Raw genomic sequence first — 26,072 nt, forward strand, 5'->3', positions numbered from 1 at the left:
AATAGCAGCCTGCATTGCTGCGAAAGGTGGATATACCACTGTACTAGTGCCGACATTGTGCATGCTCTGTTGCCTGTGTCTATGTGCCTGTGGATCTGTCAGTGTGATCATGTGATGTATCTGACCCCAGGAATGTGTCAATAAAGTTTCCCCTTCCTGGGACAATGAATTCACGGTGTTCTTATTTCAATTTCCAGGAGTGTAGCTTCATTCAGACAGTACTTCGTTGTAGATGACCGCATCATCTGCGAGAAGTCTGACGTCACTATCAGTATTGTCCGCAAGGTCACAATGAACAGCAAGGGACCCGACACACTGGCGTAGTAAACTTCTACATCTGTCGCTGGCTTTCCATCTGGGATAACACGCTGCGTGCTCCGTGCCAAGGAATCCTCAATCCAGTCATATGTTTCTTCTGACACCTCACACACTTGTATTTTTTATAGTAAGCGTAGGTGTGGTACTGAGTGAAATGCTTTTCGGAACTCGAGACATACGGCAATGATCTGATTATCTTGATCCATGGCTTTCAGGATGTCATTGGCAGTTGGGTTTCACACGCTGTATGTTTGCGAAATCCATTCTGGTCGGTATGGAGGAGGTAGTTGTGTTCGAAATACCTCATTATGTTTGAGTTCAGATTATGTTCTAAGATTGTACAACAAATGGATGTCAAAGATATTGGACGGTAGCTTTGTGGGTCACTTGTACTTGCCTTCTTGTAGATGGGTGTGTACTTGGTTCAAATGGCTCTGAGCACTATGGGACTTAACATCTGTGGTGATCAGCCCGCTAGAACTTAGACCTACTCAATCCTAACTAAACTAAGGACATCACACACATCCATGCCCGAGGCAGGATTCGAACCTGCGACCGTAGCGGTCACGCGGTTCCAAACTGACGCGCTTAGAACCGCACGGCCACACCGGCCGGCTATTTCTCTTATTCCATCTTGGTTCAAGCATTTTAATATTTCTCCCGGTATCGTATCTGTACCTACCGCTTTGGCATTTTTCGTTGTAGCTATGGCAGACTTTACTTCTTCCATTATGATGGTTGTTGTACATAGCGAAGCGCAAAAGGGCGAAACGTATACCTCTATACAGGGTGTTACAAAAAGGTACGGCCAAACTTTCAGGAAACATTCCTCACACACAAATAAAGAAAATATGTTATGTGGACATGTGTCCGGAAACGCTTACTTTCCATGTTAGAGCTCATTTTAGTTTCGTCAGTATGTACTGTACTTCCTCGATTCACCGCCAGTTGGCCCAAATGAAGGAAGGTTATGTTGACTTCGGTGCTTGTGTTGACATGCGACTCATCGCTCTACAGTACTAGCATCAACCACATCAGTACGTAGCATCAACAGGTCAGTGTTCATCACGAACGTGGTTTTGCAGTCAGTACAATGTTTACAAATGCGGAGTTGGCAGATGTCCATTCGATGTATGGATTAGCATGCGGCAATAGCCGTGGCGCGGTACGTTTGTATCGAGACAGATTTCCAGAACGAAGGTGTCCCGACAGGAAGACGTTCGAAGCAATTGATCGGCGTCTTAGGGAGCACGGAACATTCCAGCCTGTGACTCGCGACTGGGGAAGACCTAGAACGACGAGGACACCTGCGATGGACGAGGCAATTCTTCGTCCAGTCGACGATAACCCTAATGTCAGCGTCAGAGAAGTTGCTGCTGTACAAGGTAACGTTGACCACGTCACTGTACGGAGAGTGCTACGGGAGAACCAGTTGTTTCCGTACCGTGTACAGCGTGTGCAGGCACTATCAGCAGCTGATTGGCCTCCACGGGTACACTTCCGCGAATGGTTCATCCGACAATGTGTCAGTTCTCATTTCAGTGCAAATGTTCTCTTTACGGATGAGGCTTCATTCCAACGTGATCAAATTGCAAATTTTCACAATCGACATGTGTGGGCTGGCGAGAATCCGCTCGCAATTGTGCAGTCACGTCATCAACACAGATTTTCTGTGAACGTTTGCGCAGGCATTGTTGGTGATGTCTCGATTGGGCCCCACGTTCTTCCACCTACGCTCAATGGAGCACGTTATCATTATTTCGTACGGGATACTCTACCCGTGCTGATAGAACATGTGCCTTTACAAGTACGAAACAACATGTGGTTCATGCACGATGGAGCTCCTGCACATTTCAGTCGAAGTGTTCGTACGCTCCTCGACAACAGATTCGGTGACCGATGGATTGGTAGAGGCGGACCAATTCCATGGCCTCCACGCTCTCCTGACCTCAACCCTCTTGACTTTAATTTATGGGGGCATTTGAAAGCTCGTATTGTGGACGGCTGTGATACAATACGCCATTCTCGAGGGCTGCTTCAGCGCATCAGGGATTCCATGCGACGGAGGGTGGATGCGTGTATCCTCGCTAACGGAGGACATTTTGAACATTTCCTGTAACAAAGTGTTTGAAGTCACGCCGGTACGTTCTGTTGCTGTGTGTTTCCATTCCCTGATTAATGCGATTTGAAGAGAAGTAATAAAATGAGCTCTAACATGGAAAGTAAGCGTTTCCGGACACATGTCCACATAACCTATTTTCTTTCTTTGTGTGTGAGGGATGTTTCCTGAAAGTTTGGCCGTACCTTTTTTGTAACAGCCTGTATATACTGTAGAACCAAAGAAGCTGATACACCTGCCTAATATCGTGGAGGGTCTGTGCGAGCACGCAGAAGTGCCGCAACACGACGTGGCGTGGACTCGACTAATGTCTGAAGTAGTGCTGGAGGGAAATGACACCATGAATCCTGCAGGGCTGTCCGTAAATCCGTAATACGAGGGGGTGGAGATCTCTTCTGAACAGCACGTTGCAAGGCATCCGAGATATGCTCAATAGTGTTCTTGTCTCGGGAGTTTGTTGGCCAGCGGAAGTGGTTAAACTGATAACGGTGCTCCTGAAGCCACACTGCAGCACTTCTGGACGTGTGGAGTGTCGCATTGTCCTCGTGGAATTGCCCAAGTCCATCGGAATGCACAATGGGCTTTAATGGATGCAGGTGATCAGACAGGATGCTTACGTACGTGTCACCTGTCAGAGTCGTATCTAGATGTATCCCGTATCACTCCAACTGCACACGCCCCACACCATTACAGAGCCTCAACCAGCTTGAATGGTCCCCTGCTGACACGCAGGTCCCATGGATTCATGAGGTTGTCTCCGTACCCGTACACGTCCGTACGCTCGATACAGCTTGAAACGGCACCCGTCTGACGAGGCGACATGTTTCCAGTCATCAACAGTCGAACGACGGGACCAGGCGAGGCGTAAAGCTTTGTGACGTGCAGTCATGACGGCTACACGAGTGGGCCTTCTGCTCCGAAAGCCCGTATTGATAATATTCCGTTGAATGGTTCACACCCTGATGATTGTTCATAGCCCAGCATTGAAATCTGCAGCTACTTCCGGAAGGGTTGCACTCCTGTCACGTTGAACGATTGTCTTCAGTGCTGGCTGGTCTCGTACTTGCAGGGTCTTTTTCCGGCCGCAGCGATGTCCGAGATTTGATGTTTTACCGGATTGCCGATATTCGCGGAACACTCGTGAAATGGTCGTACGGGAAAATGCCCACTTCATCCCTACGTCGGAGATGCTGTGTCCCCATCAGTCTAGCGCCGACTACTACACCACGTGGAAACTCACTTAAATCTTGATAACCTGTCCTGACACTGTAGCAGCAGTAACCGATCTAACAACTGCACCACACAGTTCTTGTCTTATGTAGGCGTTGCAGACCGCAGCGCCGTATTCTGCCTGTTTACTCATTTCCGAACTTGAATACGCATGCCTATACCAGTTTCTTTGGCGCTTCAGTTTGTATATAGAACTAGCAAAGTAACTGGGGAAAACATGTAACATGAATGAGCTGGAAGACGATTTCAAAACCCAGGCTACACTACCAGCCCGAAGGTGTAAGGTCGCTAGGTAGTTCAGTCAAAAGATGGCGGGAGAATTTCCCGGCGAGACGTTAATGGTCCTAGCCCTATCCCTTAGGAAGAAGTAGAAGAAGTATTGTACGAATTGAGAGTGTGTGCTGCCTGAGGGATGAAGCATGGACATAAAAGCCAGATTAGCACAGGCGAAGGGGGACATGGCAGGCCAAAACATGTTTACTAGTATCAAATATTGGTATTAATTTTAGGAAGAGATTTCTCAGAACCTCCTCTTGGAGCAGAGCATTGTATGATAGTGAAACACGGACTTTGGCAAAACCGGAACAGAAGAGAATCGAAGCATTTGAGACGTGGTGTTACAGAACAGTGTTCAAAATAAGGTGAACTGTTAAGGTAAGGAATCAGGACGTCTGCCGTAGAATTGGCGAGGAGAGGAAATGATTGACAAGAAGAAGGGACGGGGTGACCAGACATCTGTCAAGAGATCAGGGAGAAACTTCCGTGGTAGTAGAAGGAGCTGTAGAGGGTCAAAACTGTAGAGGGAGACTGGAAAAAAAAATCTAACAAATAGTTACTGTGCAAGTGCTGCTCTGATATGGAGTGATTGGCAGAAGAGAGGAACGATTGGATGAGAGCCCAGAGACCACTCCTGAGTCTAACGGAAAGAGGATAAAGAAAGTGTTTTTAAACGAGGAGGGAGGTGCACATAAAGAGAGTGTAAAAAAGTGCTACCGATACACAGACAGCAGATGGGCCAGCGGAGCGACTAGTATATCACCAGGATGGTACTACCACCAAACTCCTTCATGGCAGCACGTCTTTTGTGAAGAAACGCGCCATACGTGTTTCCGATTACTGTGCAGGGAGGGGCAGTGATGAAGGGAGCGGCTCAAGAAACTGGCGATAACCTGTAACAGCACAGCTCTAATGCTCCACTGATTTATTTCGCCTCTTTGTTTTGGTTTAATGTTATAACATTGAGTATCCGTAAATGTTGTCGGATTGAATCGATATCATGAGAGTGTTTATTCTTTTCCGCGTAGAAAAACTTTGATGTCATGGCTTGATTCTATGCAATGTAGTGTATCTATCATTTAAATTCTTTGTCTCACATGGAGGGAAACAAAACTTACTGTATATAATTGTAATTTTGTTTAAATAATTTTTTATAGAAATGTTAATATGTGCAAAGGTTCTGTTTTATCTAAAATGTTTGTTAGTTGTTTTGTAATTGCTGATCCTCACTTAGGGTTCTTAGTTATTTCATATGCAAAAGGTGGGAACAGAACTTAGTAGCGCGCAAATTGTGGTTGGCCCAGTTAGAAAAGGTGCAATCAAGAGTCAGTCGCGGACGAGCAACCAACTGTGCGCTGCCCACGTAAAACGTAAAAGGTTTTTTTTTTTTTTTTTTTTTTCCATCAGACTACTGACTGGTTTGATGCGGCCCGCCACGAATTCCGTTCCTTCTGCTAACCTCTTCATCTCAGAGTAGCACTTGCAACCTACGTCCTCAATTATTTGCTTGACGTATTCCAGTCTCTGTCTTCCTCTACAGTTTTTGCCCTCTACAGCTCCCTCTGGTACCATGGAAGTCCCTCATGTCTTAGCAGATGTCCTATCATCCTGTCCCTTCTCCTTATCAGTGTTTTCCACATATTCCTTTCCTCTCCGATTCTGCATAGAACCTCCTCATTCCTTACCTTATCAGTCCACCTAATTTTCAACATTCGTCTATAGCACCACATCTCAAATGCTTCGATTCTCTTCTGTTCCGGTTTTCCCACAGTCCATGTTTCACAACCATACAATGCTGTACTCCAGACGTACATCCTCAGAAATTTCTTCCTCAAATTAAGGCCGGTATTTGATATTAATAGACTTCTCTTGGCCAGAAATGCCTTTTTTGCCATAGCGAGTCTGCTTTTGATGTCCTCCTTGCTCCGTCCGTTATCGGTTATTTTACTGCCTAAGTAGCAGAATTCCTTAACTTCATTGACTTCGTGACCATCAATCCTGATGTTAAGTTTCTCGCTGTTCTCATTTCTACTACTTCTCATTACCTTCGTCTTCATCCGATTTACTCTCAAACCGTACTGTGTACTCATTAGACTGTTCATTCCGTTCAGCAGATCATTTAATTCTTCTTCACTTTCACTCAGGATAGCAATGTTATCAGCGAATCGTATCATTGATATCCTTTCACCTTGTATTTTAATTCCACTCCTGAACCTTTCTTTTATTTCCATCATTGCTTCCTCGATGTACAGATTGAAGACTAGGGGCGAAAGGCTACAGCCTTGTCTTACACCCTTCTTAATACGAGCTCTTCCTTCTTGATCGTCCACTCTTACTATTCCCTCTTGGTTGTTGTACATATTGTATATGACCCGTCTCTCCCTATAGCTTACCCCTACTTTTTTCAGAATCTCGAACAGCTTGCACCATTTTATATTGTCGAACGCTCTTTCCAGGTCGACAAATCCAATGAAAGTGTCTTGATTTTTCTTTAGCCTTGCTTCCATTATTAGCCGTAACGTCAAAATTGCCTCTCTCGTCCCTTTACTTTTCCTAAAGCCAAACTGATCGTCACCTAGCGCATTCTCAGGTTTCTTTTCCATTCTTCTGTATATTATTCTTGTAAGCAGCTTCGATGCATGAGCTGTTAAGCTGATTGTGCGATAATTCTCGCACTTGTCAGCTCTTGCCGTCTTCGGAATTGTGTGGATGATGCTTTTCCGAAAGTCAGATGGTATGTCGCCAGACTCATATATTCTACACACCAAAGTGAATAGTCGTTTTGTTGCAACTTCCCCCAATGATTTTAGAAATTCTGATGGAATATTATCTATCCCTTCTGCCTTATTTGACCGTTAGTCCTCCAAAACTCTTTTAAATTCCGATTCTAATACTGGATCCCCTATCTCTTCTAAATCGACTCCTGTTTCTTCTCCTATCACATCAGGCAAATCTTCACCCTCATAGAGGCTTTCAGTGTATTCTTTCCACCTATCTGCTCTCTCCTCTGCATTTAACAGTGGAATTCCCGTTGCACTCTTAATGTTACCACGACATTAGGCAGGTGTAACAGTTTCTTTCGCTCTTCAGTGTATTTCTTTATATCCTGAAGCCGTTCTTCAAACTCCGTCTTTTTGGTATTTTTTATTTATATATTTGATTACTATCCATCTGTTTTGAATAATCTGTATATTGCTACAATGTTGGTTGTTTTAAATGTAGTTTCGCAAGCATATGTTATTTGTGGCTGTGTGACTCGTAGGTTTCACTTTTGTGGCAACCGACAGGCATCTTTTGTTGTACGTGTTCCTGGTTACATGATGTGTTTAATCAACTTCTTTATTCTACTCTTCCATAACAGTTTGTCTTTCTGGTAGTGTGTCCTTATTTCTCCCAAGTATTTAAATTCTTCAACAATTTTATGTGCGTTTTTCCGTTAGCATTATTTCCGTTTTTTCAAAAGATATTTTACGGTCAATACTTTGGACTATTTGCTGTAATGGTTGCATTTGTTGTTTGGTTTCTTGAATTTTGTCGTTAACTGCAAGGTTATCAGTAAATCCTAAACAGTTCAAGTTTGTCATCTTTTGTGTTCCAACCTTAATGTTCTTTGGATTGTCCCTGTACCATTCCCACATTATGTATTTAAGGGCACAATTAAAAAGAATTGGTGACAGGCCGTCTATCTGCCGTAAACCAGTTTTAACAGCGAATGATTCAGAAAGTTTCCCTCTGAACCTAACTTTCGAATTTGTGTCTGTTAAGATAAGTCGTAATAGTTTAATTAATTTTGGGTGTAGTCCGAAACGCCTCAACATTTTTAACAGTAACGGTCTAGGATAGAATCATATGCTTCCTTAAAATCTAAAAATATAATTGAGAGAGGCTTGTTTCGTTTGCTGTAATAACTCATGATTAATGTCATAGTCCTTATTTATTCGGCATAGCCTCTCCAAGGTCTGAAGTCTCCTTGGTTTACCCCCAGCTCCTCTCTAGCTGCTCTTTGACTCTACTGCGTAAAATCTTGGAAAAATCCTCTAGGTACAGTTAGGTTCCCCTATAGCTGTGCCGGCCGGTGTGGCCGTGCGGTTCTAAGCGCGTCAGTTTGGAACCGCGTGACCGCGACGGTCGCAGGTTCGAATCCTGCCTCGGGCATGGATGTGTGTGATGTCCTTAGGTTAGTTAGGTTTAAGTGGTTCTAAGTTCTAGGGGACTAATGACCTCAGAAGTTAAGTCGCATAGTGCTCAGAGCCATTTGAACCATTTGAACCCTATAGCTGTCTGGATCACTTTCGTCTCCTTTCTTATGAAATGGCTTAATTATATCTATGGTCCATTCTGGTAATTTTTCTGCTGTCCAATTTTTTTGTAAAATAATATGTACAGATGTCTGAGTTATTTTACCAGCATACTTCCACATTTCGACAAACACTTGATTTTCACCACATGCTTTGTGTTCTTCATTGCTTTAAGTGCAATTTCTATTTGTTCTATTGTAGGTGGCTCTACATTTTCTGGTTGTTATAGGGGTTCTAGTGCCTATTGTTGAAAGTTTTTCAGGTTCATCACATTTCAGGACCTTCTGCCATAATTTCTGCGTTTTCCTTATTATTATTGGCTATTTTTACATCTTTATTTCTGAGCAATAGTGTGGAAGACTTGTAATTACGTAATTGTTTATCAAAGGCTTTGAAATAATCTCTGGAACTGGTTTTGTAGTAGTTTTCTTCAATCGATTGTTTTGATGTTGCCGCTTTGCTTTTCTGATAATTAGACAGAATTTATTTCTGATGGTTTTGAGGTTAGTTGCATTTTCTTCCATTTCTTCAGATTGAAATTTTGTCCAAGCTTGATGTCTTTTATCGTGAATTTCGTCATAAACTGCAGTCCACCATGCATGTTTTTTTTACGTTGATTTACTGTGGGCGATAATTCATCATGTTGCTTTTAAAACTGCTATTAGTTTCTCAAGATTATACGTTACCATTGAATTTTCTGCTTCTTTCTGATATTTGTCATTTTTGATTAATTTGTTTGAATCATACTTTCTTTTATCTCCAATTGCTCTCTGCCTTTTTTTCCCTCAATAGAGTGAATTTGATTTTGATTTTGACCAAATAATGATCTGCATAATGTTTACTGCATTAGAAAACATTAAACTTTAGTGTTTCTGACCGTTGTTACGACATATTTCTGCCAATAAAGGAACTACTGAGCTCCACCATTGTACGCAGAGCTTAGAAACTTAAAACCATGATCAAAAATGTATATTTTCCCACCATTATACTTTACACTTTATACATTATAGGATTTGTAGTTTTATTTCTTCCTTTTGTGGTGAATGCCCTTGCAGTCTCGAATTATATTCCAGCAATAATCAGCCAGCATCGTAGGTACCTATTTCACTTCGTACCGGCGTTCTAAGGTCATGGAACCTTTCTCCACGTTCATCAGATACGTCGCCGCAGCTTTCTGGGAACTGATCCAAATGAGAGTGCATTAAATGCACTTTGGGGGGCACAGTGCAACCCAGTTTTTGGTATGCAAAAAGCATGTCGTTTACCAATTGTTTGTACTTACAGGATCTTCGTTTTCCCAGAAAGTTGTTTCTGACATTTTTAAAACATATCCAAGCTTTTTTTTTTCTTTTGTCGTCAGGATTTCTCCAAAATTTGGGACGTGCTGAATTCCTCTAATCTTGCTGGTGCAAGACGAACAAATTTAATCCGGAGGTAGACAAATCCTTATCCACTTTTAACCAGTGCCTTAGCAAATTGCTTTACTGAGTCTAGTTTGATGTGGAGGAAGAAGCGCATTTTCACTAGCTAGCAGCTTCTTAAGCAGAAAATTTTTTCGCCCAGTTTCCACTTTCGGAGAGACCATATAATGGCAACCTCTGTCTCGACTATCCCACTCACACATGAAACATCTGCATTTGGTGTAGCCTGGCTGTATATCTAATATCATGCCTATAATTTTGACGTCGCCACGTGATTTCCATTTATATATTTCAAACGTGTGAGCATCTATTGCAAAATGTCATAAGACTCTTTTGCGACAGTAACATAAGCAACTGGGACGAAAGGAATTCCGTTCCCGTTGTGGAGCAGAACTGCTTCTAAACTAGTTTCGGAGGCGTCTATAAGCAGTCTCCAGTCTTGTGCATTGTGTTTAAAGTCCAGTGCTTTCGTTACGCCACCACACACGTCTTTACAGAATGACCGTCTTCCATCACCTGAAAAAAAAACCGGAAGAATAGCGCTTTCTCTATTCCTACAAAAAGTTACAATTCTATCTCGACTTAGAAGATTACATTCTTTTCACCTAGATCTTTAGCAGTTCTGCCTTTTGTTTGCTCAGGCCCAAGTCACTTACTAGATCATTTAGGTATGCCTGAGTTAAAAAACACGGATATCGATCACTTATTTCCTGATATGTTGGATCAACTTCGTACAGTAGAAAATGTCAAATCCTGGGCAACACTTTCTCCTTCACTGACCGTGCCCAAAAAATTAGGTGGTCTTGAAGGCACTGGTATGACTAGGGAAGCAAATTTGGGTAAGCTATGTGCCTCTCTGACTTTCTGCTTGTGATTCCTACAAAATTTGCGAGACAAAAGTAACAGTCTGTTACATGATCTTTCTGCTCCCTCCAAGACATGGCTGCTGCAAACAATGTGGAATTTTCGCCCTTCCACCAACTCGTTAATTTTCGTAACAACACACACGTGGTGCCGAGCCCTTGCCCTGTTCTCGGGGATCAATTGTAAAGTAGCGCTTGAAAGCCTTCTTTATGATGGGCGAAAATTTTCTTCCTATGCCTTCCAAGTGTGTAATCCCCTCAGATGTAACACAAAGAGTGTGGATAATTCAGACACGTTCGGCGACAAAACATGTCCTAGGAAGAAAAAAAATTTATAAATAACTTGTGGTAAAAATAAACACCAAGATATTTTTAACTACAAAAGATTATGGGAGATTTCATTTCTGTCACGATGGAAAAATAACACAACAGTAGCTTCTGTACACTTACAGACTGAATTCTGCAGATCTGGAAGCTGTCTCGTTCTACTTCAGTGTGACAATGATTATTTTCTTGAAAAAAGGAAAGGTTCCTTTCAGTAAGTTTTATGAGCACCAACCAGATTAATAGATGCATTGCTCTGCATAGAGAAGTATACACCACTGGCGATTAAAATTGCTACACCACGAAGGTGACGTGCTACAGAAGCCAAATTTAACCGTCAGGAAGAAGATGCTGTGATATGCAAATGATCAGCTTTTCAGAGCATTCACACAAGGTTGGCGCCGGTGGAGACACCTACAACGTGCTGACATGAGGAAAGTTTCCAACCGATTTCACCGAGCGAGGTGGCGCAGTGGTTAGCGCACTGGACTCGCATTCGGGAGGACGACGGTTCAATCCCGTCTCCAGCCATCCTGATTTAGGTTTTCCGTGATTTCCCTAAATCGCTTCAGGCAAATTCCGGGATGGTTCCTTTGAAAGGGCACGGCCGATTTCCTTCCCCATCCTTCCCTAACACGAGCTTGCGCTCCGTCTCTAATGACCTCGACGTCGACGGGACGTTAAACACTAATCTCCTCCTCCTCCAAACGATTTCTCATACACAAACAGCAGTTGACCGCCGTTGCCTGGTGAAACGTAGTTGTCATGCCTCGTGTAAGGAGGAGCAAATCACGTTTCCGACTTTGATAAACGTCGGATTCTAGGCTATCGCGATTGCGGTTTATCGTATCGCGAAATTGCTGCTCGCGTCCGTCGAGATCCAATGACTGTTAGCAGGATATGGAATCGGTGGGTTCAGGAGGGTAATACGGAACGCCGTGCTGGATCCCAACGGCCTCGTATCACTAGCAGTCGAGATGACAGGCATCTTATCCGCAGGGCTGTAACGGATCGTGCAGCCACGTCTCGATGCCTGAGTCAACAGATGGGGACGTTTGCAAGACAACAACCATCTGCACGAATAGTTCGACGACGTTTGCAGCAGCACGGGCTATCAGCTCGGAGACCGTGGCTGCTGTTACCCTTGACGCTGCATCACAGACAGGAGCGCCTCCGATGGTGTACTCGACGACGAACCTGGGTGCACGAATGGCAAAACGTCATTTTTTCGGATTAATCCAGGTTCTGTTTACACCATCGTGGTGGTCGCATCCGTGTTTGGCGACATCGCGGTGAACGCACATTGGAAGCGTGTATTCCTCATCGCCATACTGGCGTATCACCCGGCGTGATGGTATGGGGTGCCATTGGTTACACGTGTCTGTCACCTCTTGTTCGCATTGACGGCACTTTGAACAGTGGACGTTACATTTCAGATGTGGTACGACCCGTGGCTCTACCCTCCATTCGATCCCTGCGAAACCCTACATTTCAGCAGGATAATGCACGACCTATGTTACAGGTCCTCTACGGGCCTTTTTGGGTACAGAAAATGTTCGACTACTGCCCTGGCCAGCACGTTCTCCAGATCTCTCACCCACTGAAAACGTCTGGTCAATGGTGGCCGAGCAAATGGCTCGCCACAATACGCCAGTCACTACTCTTGATGAACTGTGGTATCGTGTGGAAGCTGCATGGGCAGCTGTACCTGTACACACCATCTGAGCTCTGTCTGACTCAATGCCCAGGCGTATCAAGGCCGTTATTACAGCCAGAGGTGGTTGTTCTGGTTTCTGGTTTCTCAGGATCTATGCACCCAAATTGCGTGAAAATGTAATGATACGTCAGTTCTAGTATAATATATTTGTCCAACGAATACCCGTTTATTATCTGCATTTCTTCTTGGTGTAGCAATTTTAATGGCCAGTTTATACTCAGAGGAAAGATATAATGTTTTACAATCTCTGACAATGATTTGTACATTAAAAAATGTAGCAGAGTTTCACAAACAGTGATGGCAACTGCAGGGTCATGATAATGGCAACGAGATAACGTGAAAGTGGCTTAATCGTACGTTCGCAGGGAAACTGGTACAGTCATGCGTATACAAACACAGAGATATGAAACAGCGAGAATACGGCGCTGCGGTCGGCAACGCCTATATAACACAACAAGTGTCTGGCGCAGTTGTTATATCGGTTACTGCTGCTACAATGTCAGGTTATGAAGATTGAATTGAGTCAGAACGTGGTGTGATAGTCGCCGCACAGGCGATGGGACACAGCATCTCCGAGGTAGCGATGAAGACGGTATTTTCCCCTGACGACAATTTCAGGAGTGTACCGTGAGTATCAGGAATCCGGTAAAACATCGAATCCCCGACATCGCTGCGGCGGGAAAAAGATCCTGCAAGAGTGCGACCAACGGCACCTGAAGTGAATCGTTCAGCGTGACACAAGGGCAACCTTTCCGCAACTTGCTGCAGATTTCAATGCCGGGCCATCAACAGGTGTGAGCGTGCGAACCGTTCAACGAAGCATCATCGATATGGGCTATCGGAGCCGAAGGACCACTCGTGTGCCCTCGATGACTCCACGACACAAAGCTTTGTGCCTGGTACGGGCGCGCCAACACCGACATTGGGCTGTTGGTGACTGGAAACATGTTGCCTAGTCGCACGAGTCTCATTTAAAATTGTGTCGAGCGGATGGACGTGTACAGGTATGGAGACAACCTCGTGAATCCACGGACCCTGCCTGTCAGCTGGGGGCTGTTCAAGCTGGTGGAGGGTCTGTACTGGTGTGGGGCGTGTCCACTTGGAGTCATATCGGAACCTGATACGTCTAGATACGACTCTGACAGGTGACACGTACGTAAGCATCCTGTCTGGTCATCTGCATCCATTCGTGTCCACTGCGCATTCCGACGGACGTGGGCAGTAACAGCAGGAGAATGCGACACCCTACACATCCAGAATTGCTACAGAGTGGCTCCAGGAACACTCTTCTGAGTTTAAACACTTCTGCTGGCCACCAAACTCCCCAGACATGAACATTAATGAGTATGCCTGTGATGGCTTGCAACGTGCTGTTCAGAAGAGATGTCCACCCCCTAGAACTCCTAAGGATTTACGGACAGCCCTGCAGGATTCACGGTGTCAGTTCCGTCCAGCACTGCTTCAGACATTAGTCGAGTCCACGCCACGTCGTGCTGCGGCACTTGTCCGTGCTCCCGGGGGCCCTACACGATATAAGGCAGGTGTAGCAGTTGTTTTTGCTCCTCAGTGTAAATCACAACTGCTAAATCACTATGTCAGCAATCTTAAATTTATAATTTCTAGTGGCGATATTAGCTCTCAGAAAGGCTAGAATTATAATGACAAGGCAATACTGTACAGAGATAGGTTCCACTATTTCAACACTAAAACGACTCAAATGCAGAAGTTGATATTACCAACTACTTTCAGTAAATTTACCCTTCTTGAGGAACAGTATTATTTATGGAATTTTAATTATATATATTTCCGTGTAACCAAAAAACTGTGCCTGGTAGGGAATTTCTGATTTCCGTTTTTAATTCCCCTTGCAGAACTGCTTTGGAAACCCTTATTCGCATATTACAAAATTTTCCTTTGTCGAACTGTCTAACTTACTCCACAATTCACGCGTTATATCTTGTAGGGATTACACCATCATTCTCAACAGTTTCAATTCTAGTCGCCGGCCGCTGTGGCCGAGCGGTTCTAGACGCTTCAGTCCGGAACCGCGCGCGACTGCTACGGTCACAGTTTCGTATCCTGCCTCGGGCATGGATGTGTGTGTGTGATGTCCTTAGGTTAGTTAGGTTCAAGTAGTTCTAAGTTATAGGGGACTGATGATCTCAGATGTTAAGTCCCGTAGTGCTCAGAGCCATTTGTTTTTCAATTCCAGTGGTACATAAATGGTCACGTTAATGACAGTAACTAATTGTTGGCGAGGTTCTGAGATGCTTGCGGATTATGACCATTCACTATTCCACAAGATTTCGGGATTGCAGCCGGATGTCATCGACTTGTTTCCACGATATTTCGGCTGACAACCTTACAGCCATCTTCAGGCGAGTGTTTCACACTGGAGATTGCTAGTGCAAGTGGCTCTACGTATACGTACCGTAGCTACGGTAACTTGCGCATGCGCTCCGGCGGCACTTTTACGTATAAATAGAGCGACTTGCACTAGCAATCTCCAGTGTCAAACACTCGCCTGAAGATGGCTCTAAGGTTGTCAGCCGAAATGTCGTCGAAAGAAGTCGATGAGATCCGGCTGCAATCCCGAAATCTTGTGGAATATTCGATATGTCGGGAAAATTTCAAGAGTCACACCATTCACTATAACTGCTATTACAGTTGACGTGTAGTGATGGCGAGCCGTGAGGATAACAGCATGTGATGACGACCTTGTTACGGAGGCGGGGCGGCACGCAGTCGGTGCCCTGCTTACATGGAAGTTAAAAGAGTTGTGGTGCCTCTCAGCCGAATCTCTGCACTCCAGAGAACGTCTCGGAATTTCCGTAGTCCATTGTGCGAGCCCAAATGTGTGTACCGAACGTGTGGCCGCGAGGGTGCGAAAACGCACACCTCCCCTGACTATTCTTTCCAACCAGTCAAATTGTCAACCAGCACTGGCTGATGGTACAGTTTCCTAATGTATTTTCACGCCAGCAACTACATACGTACACTATGTGATCAACAGTATCCGGACACCTGGCTGAAAATCACTTACAAGTTCGTGGTGCCCTCTATCGGTAATGCTGGAATTCAATATTGTGTTGGCCCACCCCTAGCCTTGATGACAGCTTCTACACTCGCAGCCATACGTTCAATCAGGTGCTGGAAGGCTTCCTGGGGAGTGGCAGTCCATTCTTCACGGAGTGCTGCACTGAGGAGAGGTATCGATGTCGGTTGGTGAGGTCTGGCACGAAGTCGGCGATCCAAAACATCCCAAAGGTGTTCTGTTGGATTCAGGTCAGGACTCTGTGCAGGCCAGTCCATTACAGGGACGTTATTGTAGTGCAACCACTCCGCCACAGGCCGTGCATTATCAACAGGTGTTCGATCGTGTTGAAAGATGCAATCGCAGTTTCCGAATTGCTGTTCCACAGTGGGAGGCAATAGGGTGCTTAAAATATCAGTGTAGTCCTGTGCTGTGATAGTGCCACGCAAAAGAACAGGCGGTGCAAGGCCCCTCCTCCTTCACACAACCGAATTTTACTGTCTGCACTACACACGCTGGCAGATGACGATCACCGGGCGTTCGCCATACCCACACCCTGCCATCGGGTCGCCACATTGTGTACCGTGATTCGTCACACCACACAACGTTTTTGCACTGTTAAATCGTCCAGTGTTTACGCCCCTTAACCGAGCTAGGCGTCGTTTGCCATTTACCAGCGTGTTGTGTGGCTTATGAGCAGCCACTCGACCGTAAAATGCAAGTTTTCTCACCTCCCACCTAACTGTCATAGTTGTTGCAGTGGATCCTGATGCAGTTTGGATTTCTGTGAGATGGTCTGGATGGATATCTGCCTGTTACACATTACGAACCTCTTCAACTGTCGGCAGTCTCTGTCAGTCAACAGATGAGCACGCTTTTGTGCTCTACGTGTGCCTTCATGTTTCCACTTCACTACCAGACCGGAAACCGTGAACCTAGCGATGTTTAGGAGTGTGGAAATCTCGCGTACAGACGTACGACACAAGTGACACCGAATCACTCGCGAACGTTCGAAGTCCGAGAGTTCTGCAGAGCACCCCATTCTGCTCTCCCACGATGTCTAATGCCTACTGAGGTCGCTGATGTGGAGTACCTGGCAGTAGATGGCAGCAGAATGCACGTAATATGAAACACGTATGTTTATGGGGGTGTCCGGATACTTTTGATCACACAGTGTACGTACGAACATACGTAAATATTCACTTGAAGCTGAGTGAGGGGGCAAATTTGGTCAGTAGTTTCGAATTAAATACGTTTCAGATACACTGACAGCTGTAGCAGAATTTTACCAACCTGCCTTCTGTGAAACAATGTTTTCCGATCACAAGACACTTGTCTACTGCTTCCTCTAGGCTTGACGTTATTTCTTAATTTCTGTTGTTGACATCTTAAATTTATGGAAGGCTAAATTGTGGACTGTGGACTGGCAGCATCCCATGTTTTATTGTTTTAACGCGCCACATAAACTGTCAGTTGTACAGTTTCTTTGCCTCGCAGACAACCTTGTTAATTGTTCACACATTTTGAAATAGACATGAAACAGTTTATTGTCCTTTATTCTCGTGTAAGCTACACAAGGACCTGTTTCTTTTATTTTTGCAAAAATTTGTATTCCTTCTTAGTAGTTTTTGGCACTGCTGTGTAGATGTAAATCCGATTGGAAGAGCTAGATAACAATAATGCAGAGTACAAATAAAAGTATCTATATCACAGTCACCACATACCAAAACGTTAGGGTACTTTGAGCTGCAGAGTCTAGTATTCAAATGGATATTACGATAGAAACTGCTTTCTTGTTTCCATTCCTTACTGTTGTTGTGGTCTTCAGTCCAGTGACTGGTTTGACGCAGCTCTCCATGCTACTCTATCCTGTGCAAGCTTCTTCATCTCCCAGTACGTACTGCAGCCTACATCCTTCTGAATCTGCTTAGTGTATTCATCTCTTGGTCTCCCTCTACGATTTTTACCCTCCACGCTGCCCTCCAATGTTAAATTGGTGATCCCTTGATGCCTCAGAACATGTCCTACCAACCGGTCCCTTCTTCTAGTCAAGTTGTGCCACAAACTCCTCTTCTCCCCAATCCTATTTAGTACCTCCTCATTAGTTATGTGATCTACCCATCCAACCTTCGGCATTCTTTTGTAGCACCTCATTGTGAAAGCTTCTACTCTCTTCTTGTCCCAACTATTTATCGTCCATGTTTCACTTCCATACATGGCTACACTCCATACAAATACTTTCAGAAAAGACTTCCTGACACTTAAATCTATACTCGATGTTAACAAATTTCTCCTCTTCAGAAACGCTTTCCTTCCCATTGACACTCTACATTTTATATCCTCTCTGCTTCGACCATCGTCAGTTAATTTGCTCCCCAAATAGCAAAACTCCTTTACTACTTTAAGTATCTCATTTCCTAATCTAATTCCCTCAGCATCACCCGACTTAATTCGACTACATTCCATTAGCCTCGTTTTGGTTGGCTCTGAGCACTATGGGACTTAACATCTGTGGTCATCAGTCCCCTAGAACTTAGAACTACTTAAACCTAACTATCCTAAGGACATCACACACATCCATGCCCGGGGCAGGATTCGAACCTGCGACCGTAGCAGTCGCGCGGTTCCGGACTGCGCGCCTAGAACCGCTAGACCACCGCGGCCGGCTAGCCTCGTTTTGCTTTTGTTTATGTTCATCTTATGTCCTCCTTTCAAGACACTGTCCATTCCGTTCAACTGCTCTTCCAAGTCCTTTGCTGTCTCTGACAGAATTACAATGTCATCGGCGAACCTTAAAGTTTTTATTTCTCTATGGATTTTAATACCTACTCCAAATTTTTCTTTTGTTTCCTTTACTGCTTGCTCAATATACAGATTGAATAACATCGGGGAGAGGCTACAACCCTGTCTCACTCCCTTCCCAACCACTGCTTCCCTTTCGTGTCCCTCAACTCTTCTAACTGCCATCTGGTTTCTGTACAAATTGTAAATAGTCTTTCGGTCCCTGTATTTTACCCCTGCCACTTTCATAATTTGAAAGAGAGTATTCCAGTCAACATTGTCAAAAGCTTACTCTAAGTCTAAAAATGCTAGAAACGTAGGTTTGCCTTTCCTTAATCTTTCTTCTAAGATAAGTCGTAGGGTCAGTATTGCCTCACGTGTTCCAATATGTCTACGTAATCCAAATTGAATTTCCCCGAGGTCGGTCTCTACTAGTTTTTGCATTCGTCTGTAAAGAATTCACGTTAGTATTTTGCAGCCGTGACTTATCAGACTGATAGATTGATCATTTTCGCATTTGTCAACACCTGCTTTCTTCGGGATCGGTATTTCGCCTGTCTCATACATTGTTTATCTGAGCAGGATATGATAAAACAATTGCTCTAGGTACGACGTATTCGCTCCTCCGAACAACAGGCGGCAGGGCAGCACGTGGCCACGCGATGCTCGACCACGCACGAAACTCGAATCAAAACACGACGAAAAGCGTAGGAGCAAACACCAAACACTGGCTGACGTCGACATCGTATGTGCGCATGCGCAGTGCGGCCTGTTTCCTGGCAGCTGCTCGAACCGCTGCTGACACACAGTGGCGGGTGCGCCGCGCCGGCCGGCAGCAGAGCCGCGCGCATGCGCAGAGCCGCCGCCGCCGCCGCCACCTGTTGCCCGCTCAAGGTCGCGCGGGCCAGGGGTCGCTGACCCCGCCGCCGCTGCGCCCGACTACACTCGATTCCGCGGGAAACTGAATTAATGCCTCGCCGCCTGCAGTTCGTCCGTACTTGCTGCCGATATCGCTGCCTGTGCAGCATCTTGAAGGGCCAGCACCTCATCCGATCTTCTTCTACTGTAGTTACGTGCGCCACAGCCCGCTGTACGGCGCGTGGCGGCGGGTGCATTTTCAGTATTAGCCACTTTCTATCACTCACCTCTATAGCCCTCACTGCATGCCTAACTGTTTAAGAGGGAAACGACAGGGTGGCGGCTGAAAAATATGGAAATTTTTTTTGTTACGAAATTCGAATGTATATACATCCAAGAATTATTCCCGAAAATACGCAGAAGCTCCAAAGAAACTGGTATAGGCATGCGTATTCAAATAGAGAGATACGCAAAGTGGCAGAATGCGGCGCTGCGGTCGGCAACGCCTATATAAGACAACAGGTCTCTGGTGCAATTGTAAGATCGGTTATTGCAGGTTACGAAGATTTGTGTCTGAACGTGGTGTTATAGTCGGCGCACGAGCGATGGGACACAGCATTTCCGAGGTAGCGGTGAAGTGGACGATTTCCCGTACGACCATTTCACGAGTATGTCGTGAATATCAGGAATCCGGCAGAGCATCAAATGTCCGACATCGCCGCGGCTGGAAAAAAGATCGTGTAAGAACGGCACCAACGACGGCAGAAGAGAATCGTTCGACGTACCACAAGCGCACGCCTTCAGCAAACTGCTGCAGATTTCAATGCTGGGCCACCAACAAATGTCAGCGTGCGTAACCGATCTAACAACTGCGTCAGACACTTGTTGTCCTACCCGGCCGCTGTGGCCGAGCAGTTCTAGGCGCTTCAGTGCGGAACCGCGCGACCGCTACGGTCTCAGGTTCCAATCCTGCCTCGGGCATGGATGTGTTTGATGTCCTTAGGTTAGTTAGGTTTAAGTAGTTCTAAGTTCTAGGGGACTGATGACCTCAGATGTTAAGTCACATAGTGCTCAGAGCCATTTGAACCATTTTTGAACTCGTTGTCTTTATGTAGGCGTTGCCGACCGCAGCGCCGTATTCTGCCTGTTTCCATATCTCTGTATTTGAATACGCATGCCTATACGAGTTTCTTTGGCGCTGCAGTGTATTTGTGCGTGGTTTAGGTTTCCGGCTAACACCGGATTTTACGTGCGCAGGTGGGGTAATTTTCAACCTCTGTATCTCGGGAACGGATAAAGATATGAAGAACATTTTCAATCTTTTTCAGTATCGAAATCTTAGCACTACATCGTAAAAATTAGAGCCATTTGCTGTGCATACCCCTTCTATATCCGCGGCTGGGTTTTGCTCCGCTGTTAACGACGATAATACAGTTAAAAAAAACAAGACACCATTTTCATGGGTTATCCGAGGAACCACCCACGAACTAAGTTCCATGGAGGCCAAAATGACCATGATGAGGTCCCGCACTCCGAAGAGCGTAGGGGACGCTGCGGGAGGCCCGCACCGCCTTACTAGGCAAGGTCCTAGCGGAGGTGGTTTGCCATTGCCTTCCTCCAACCGTAATGGGGATGAATGATGATGATGATGATGAAGACGACACAACATCATCCAGTCATCTCGAGGCAGGGAAAATGGTTGACCCCGCCGGGAATCGAACCCAGGGCCCCATGCGCAGGAAGCGAGAGCGCTACCGCAAAACCACGAGCTGCGGACGGACACCAACATAGATCACATCAAATACAAAAGAACCAACCGATTTGCTCCGTTTGCCGAAGCAGGAGGACGTGTGCAATATTCGTACTTTGACCCTGTAGCGCGGGGCAGTGACGCTAAGACTGTCCTTCTGTAGTGTATGCAGACGGTCCATAGCCCACGGTCTAGCCAATACAGCTGACCCTACTTTTTCACCACCAGCAGAACCCGAGGTACGAGCACCAGAAAATCCCGTTTTTATGCGCGGCGTTTTGCAACAGGTTAGGTATGCATGCTGTCGAGTGCTTACCGTTTAATGTCAAAGGTTGATCCAAATATTTACTCATTAGCAAAAAAACTTCGAGGAGACGGGAATGCAACTGCCATAACTTTCATAGGTTAATTTGAAATTTAGATGTCAAAAGAAGAAAGAAGTCGGCAATACTTAGACTGACGAGACTAGTACAAAGTCTTGCGACTTGTGTGACCTGCACACAGAAGTTAAGCGAGGATGAAGAAAATGTTGCAGTGGAAACGCAGGCAAATCGCATGCAGCTTGTAGCGCTCGCTCTGAAGACGTGCCGAAGACTACACACGTGTTCAAGTTATTAATGACATTTTTTTCCAAAACTTTACATTTATTACACATTTACATCCACATATAGATTATATCCTGCCCCCATGAACCATGGACTTTGCCGTTGGTGGGGAGGCTTGCGTGCCTCGGTAATACAGATGGCCGTACCGTAGGTGCAACCACAACGGAGGGGTATCTGTTGAGAGGCCAGACAAACGTGTGGTTCCTGAAGAGGGGCAGCAGCCTTTTCAGTAGTTGCAGGGGCAACAGTCTGGATGATTGCCTGATCAGGCCTTGTAACACTAACCAAAACGGACTTGCTGTGCTGGTACTGCGAACGGCTGAAAGCAAGGGGAAACTACGGCCGTAATTTTTCCCGAGGGCATGCAGCTTTACTGTATGGTCAAATGATGATGATGGCGTCCTCTTGGGTAAAATATTCCGGACGTAAAATAGTCCCCCATTCGGATCTCCGGGCGGGGACTACTCAAGAGGATGTCGTTATCAGGAGAAAGAAAACTGGCGTTCTACGGATCGGAGCGTGGAATGTCAGATCCCTTAATCGGGCAGGTAGGTTAGAAAATTTAAAAAGGGAAATGGAGACATTGAAGTTAGATATAGTGGGAATTAGTGAAGTTCGGTGGCAGGAGGAACAAGCCTTCTGGTCAGGTGAATGAATACAGGGTTATAAATACAAAATCAAATAGGGGTAATGCAGGAGTATGTTTAGTAATGAATAAAAAAATAGGACTGTGAGTAAGCTACTACAAACAGCATAGTGAACGCATTATTGTGGCCAAGATAGACAGGAAGCCCATGCCTACTACAGTAGTACAAGTTTATATGCCAACTAGCTCCGCAGATGACGAAGAGATTGATGAAATGTATGATGAGATAAAAGAAATTATTCAGACAGTGAATGGAGACGAAAATTTAATAGTCATGGGTGCCTGGAATTCGACAGTAGGAAATATAAGAGAAGGAAACGTAGTAGGTGAATATGGAATGGGAGTAAGGAATGAAAGAGGAAGCCGCCTGGTAGAATTTTACACAGAGCGTAACTTAATCATAGCTACCACTTGGTTCAAGAATCATAAAAGAAGGTTGTATACATGCAAGAAGACTGGAGATGCTCGAAGGTCTCAGATAGATTATATAATGGCAAGACAGAGATTCAGAAACCAGGTTTTAAATTGTAAGACATTTCCAGGGGCAGATGTGGAATCTGACCACAATCTATTCGTTATGGACTGTAGATGAAAACTGAAGAAACTGCAAAAACGTGGGAATATAAGGAGATGGTACTTGGATAAACTGACTAAACCAGAGCTTCTACAGAGTTTCAGAGAATACATTAGAGAACGATTGACAAGAATAGGGGAAGAAGAATGGGTAGCTTTGAGAGATGAAATACTGAAGGCAGCAAAGGATCAAGTAGGTAAAAAGACGAGAGCTAGTACAAATCCTTGGGAAATGGAAGAGATATTAAATTTAATTGATAAAAGGAGAAAAAATAAAAATGCAGTAAATGAAGAAGGCAAAAAGAAATACAAACGTTTCAAAAATGAGATCGACATTAAGCGCAAAATAGCTAAGCAGGGATGGCTAGAGGATAAATGTAAGGATGTAGACGCATATATCACTAGGAGTAAGATAGATACTGCCTACAGGAACATTTAAGAGACCTTTGGAGAAATGAATATCAACAGCTGAGATGGAAACCCAGTTCTAAACAAAGAAGGGAAAGCAGAAAGGTGGAACTAGTATGTAGAGGGTCTATACAAGGGCCATGTACTTGAGGACAATGTTATGGAAATGCAAGAGGATGTAGATGAAGATGAAATGGGAGATACAATACTGCGTGAAGAGTTCGACAGAGCACGGAAAGATCTGAGTCGAAACAAGGCCCCGGGAGAGCCAGGCCTAACAAAACTCTACCATTTAGTGACCAAGATGTATGAGACAGGCGAAATACCCTCAGACTTCAAGAAGAATATAATAATTCCAACCCCAAAGAAAGCAGGTGTTGACAGATGTGGAAATTAGCGAATTATTAGTTTAATAACTCACATCTGCAAAATACTAACGCGAATTCTTTACACACGAATGGAAAAACTGATAGAAGCCGACCTCGGGCAAGATCGGTTTGGATTCCGCAGAAATGTTGCAACACGTGAGGAAATACTGACCCTACGACTTATGTTAGAAGAAAGATTAAGGAAAGGCAAACATCCGTTTCTAGCATTTGTAGATTTAGAGAAAGCTTTTGACAATGTTGACTGGAATAGTCTTTTTTTCAAATTCTGAAGGTGGCGGGGGTAAAATACAGGGAGCGAAAGGCTGTTTACAATTCGTACAGAAACCAGATGGGAGTTATAAGAGTCGAGGGGCATGAAAGGGAAGCAGTGGTTGGGAAGGGAGTGAGACAGGTCTGTAGCCTCTCCCCGATGTTATTCAGTCTCTATATTGAGCAAGCAGTAAAGGAAATAAAAGAAAAGTTCGGAGTAGGTATTAAAATCCATGGAGAAGAAATAAAAACTTTGAGGTTCGCCGAAGACACTGTAATAATGTCAGAGACAACAAAGGTCCTGGAAGAGCAGTTGAACGGAATGGACAGTGTCTTGAAAGGAGGACATAAGATGAACGTCAACAAAAGCAAAACGGGGATAATGGAATGTAGTCGAATTAAATCGGGTGATGCTGCCAGAATTATATTAGGAAATGAGACACTTAAAGTAGTAAAGGTGTTTTGCTATTTGGCGAGCAAAATAACTGTTGATGGTCGAAGTAGAGAGGATATAAAATGTAGACTGGCAATGGCAAGGAAAGCGTTTCTGAAGAAGAGAAATTTGTTAACATCGAGTTTAGATTTAAGTTTCAGTAAGTCGTTTTTGAAAGTATCTTTATGGAGTGTAGCCATATATTGAAGTGAAACGTAGACGATAAATAGTTTGGACAGGAAGACAATAGAAGCTTTCGGAATGTGGTGCTACAGAAGAAGGCCGAAGATTAGGTGGGTAGATCACATAACTAATGAGGAGGTACTGAATAGAATTGGGGAGAAGAGGAGTTTGTGGCACAACTTGAGTAGAAGAAGGGATCGGTTGGTAGGACATGTTCTGAGGCATCAAGGGATCACGAATTTAGTATTGGAGGGCAGCGTGGAGGGTAAAAATCGTAGAGGGAGACCAAGAGATGAATACACTAAGCAGATTCAGAAGGATGTAGGCTGCAGTAAGTACTGGGAGATGAAGAAGCTTGCACAGGATAGAGCAGCATGGAGAGCTGCATCAAACCAGTCTCTGAACTGAAGACCACAACAACAACAACAACAGATTATATTTTTACATTGACTACTTTGTATGCATGGATTCGTTCTTTTATCCTGTTTGGCGTGGTTTTTATTAGGTTTTCACATGGTATTTTAATATGATTGTCATGGTACCACATTTCCTCTAGTTTGTCCATGAGATCTTTTTTGGTGATAATTGTAAATTCGTTATCCATTGTTTCACAGTAGCCCACAAATTTTCACTTGTCTTCATATGAAGGCTATGCCCTGGCCAGGGCAACATTTTGCGTTGTTTTTCTGCCACCTACTTGGAAACACCTTTAGCTTTGTGGCTTGGTGCCCCATGGTGGATAAAAATGGCATCTTTATTACGAAACCATTCATTTATTTCGGGGGAAAGTTCCTTTTTATTGTTGTTGAATCATTGTCCCTTCAAGAATGTGTAATCTACGAGGACGTTTCACGGATATCACACTCCAGAATATAACGGAAGTTGGATGCTTCACACATTGCTGCACACAGTCAGCTTTTAACTGTTCTCCAGGTCTGCAATGAACACACTGGCTGCTCTCTTCCATCGCAGTGATGGAGCACGTGTACAATATTGCAAGTTAGAAATGTTGCGAATAGTAGCACAGGAGACCCCAGCAGTCACAAAATTCAAATGTGCTTTTCTTCAGTATCAATAAAACATGACAGTTTCAAGCCAAAACTCCTGACTTGAGAGATCAGACCCACTTAATTTACCACATCATTGGACACACCTTAGCCCAGTCCTCACTGAAACTGTTGAGCCCACTAGCATCTTTTGGTCTTCATGGGAGGTGTGATTTTCCGTCTTTTCCTCGGTCTCCATGCCTCTAAACCACATTCAAACAGCCTCATACTCACTGCCACAGGTGGAACTTCAACACTCAAACGTCTCAGCTGACGGCTCGTGTCTGTAGAAGTAAGTTTACGGTTCATTGTTGCCATGTTTCTAAGTCTTCTGATAGCTTTAGGATTGATTTTTCTTTTACGCCCACATTTTCCTTTCGTGTTTGGCTTGTATTGTGACCACGTCTGTGGACTGAAAGTTTCATTCTGCTGACAGTTTTCCGTGATATTCTCATTCTGTCAGCAATTTCTTGCTGCGTGCAACGATTTTCAGCAAGAAGTGCTGCCGCAGCCGAAACTGTCCGACGTGAAACATCTTGTGCCACCCCCAA

The 26,072-nt window shown here is 44.6% G+C and overlaps 1 non-coding gene across 1 annotated transcript; it reads left to right on the forward strand.

Moving 5' to 3' along the window:
* The first annotated feature begins 11,307 nt into the window (after positions 1–11,307).
* On the forward strand, positions 11,308–11,380 carry Trnaa-cgc. The gene has a single exon. It is a non-coding gene; the product is annotated as a tRNA-Ala (tRNA).
* The last annotated feature ends 14,692 nt before the right edge of the window (positions 11,381–26,072 follow it).

This window comes from Schistocerca piceifrons, chromosome 11 (genome assembly GCF_021461385.2).
Source record: "Schistocerca piceifrons isolate TAMUIC-IGC-003096 chromosome 11, iqSchPice1.1, whole genome shotgun sequence".
NCBI classification, from domain to species: domain Eukaryota; kingdom Metazoa; phylum Arthropoda; class Insecta; order Orthoptera; family Acrididae; genus Schistocerca; species Schistocerca piceifrons.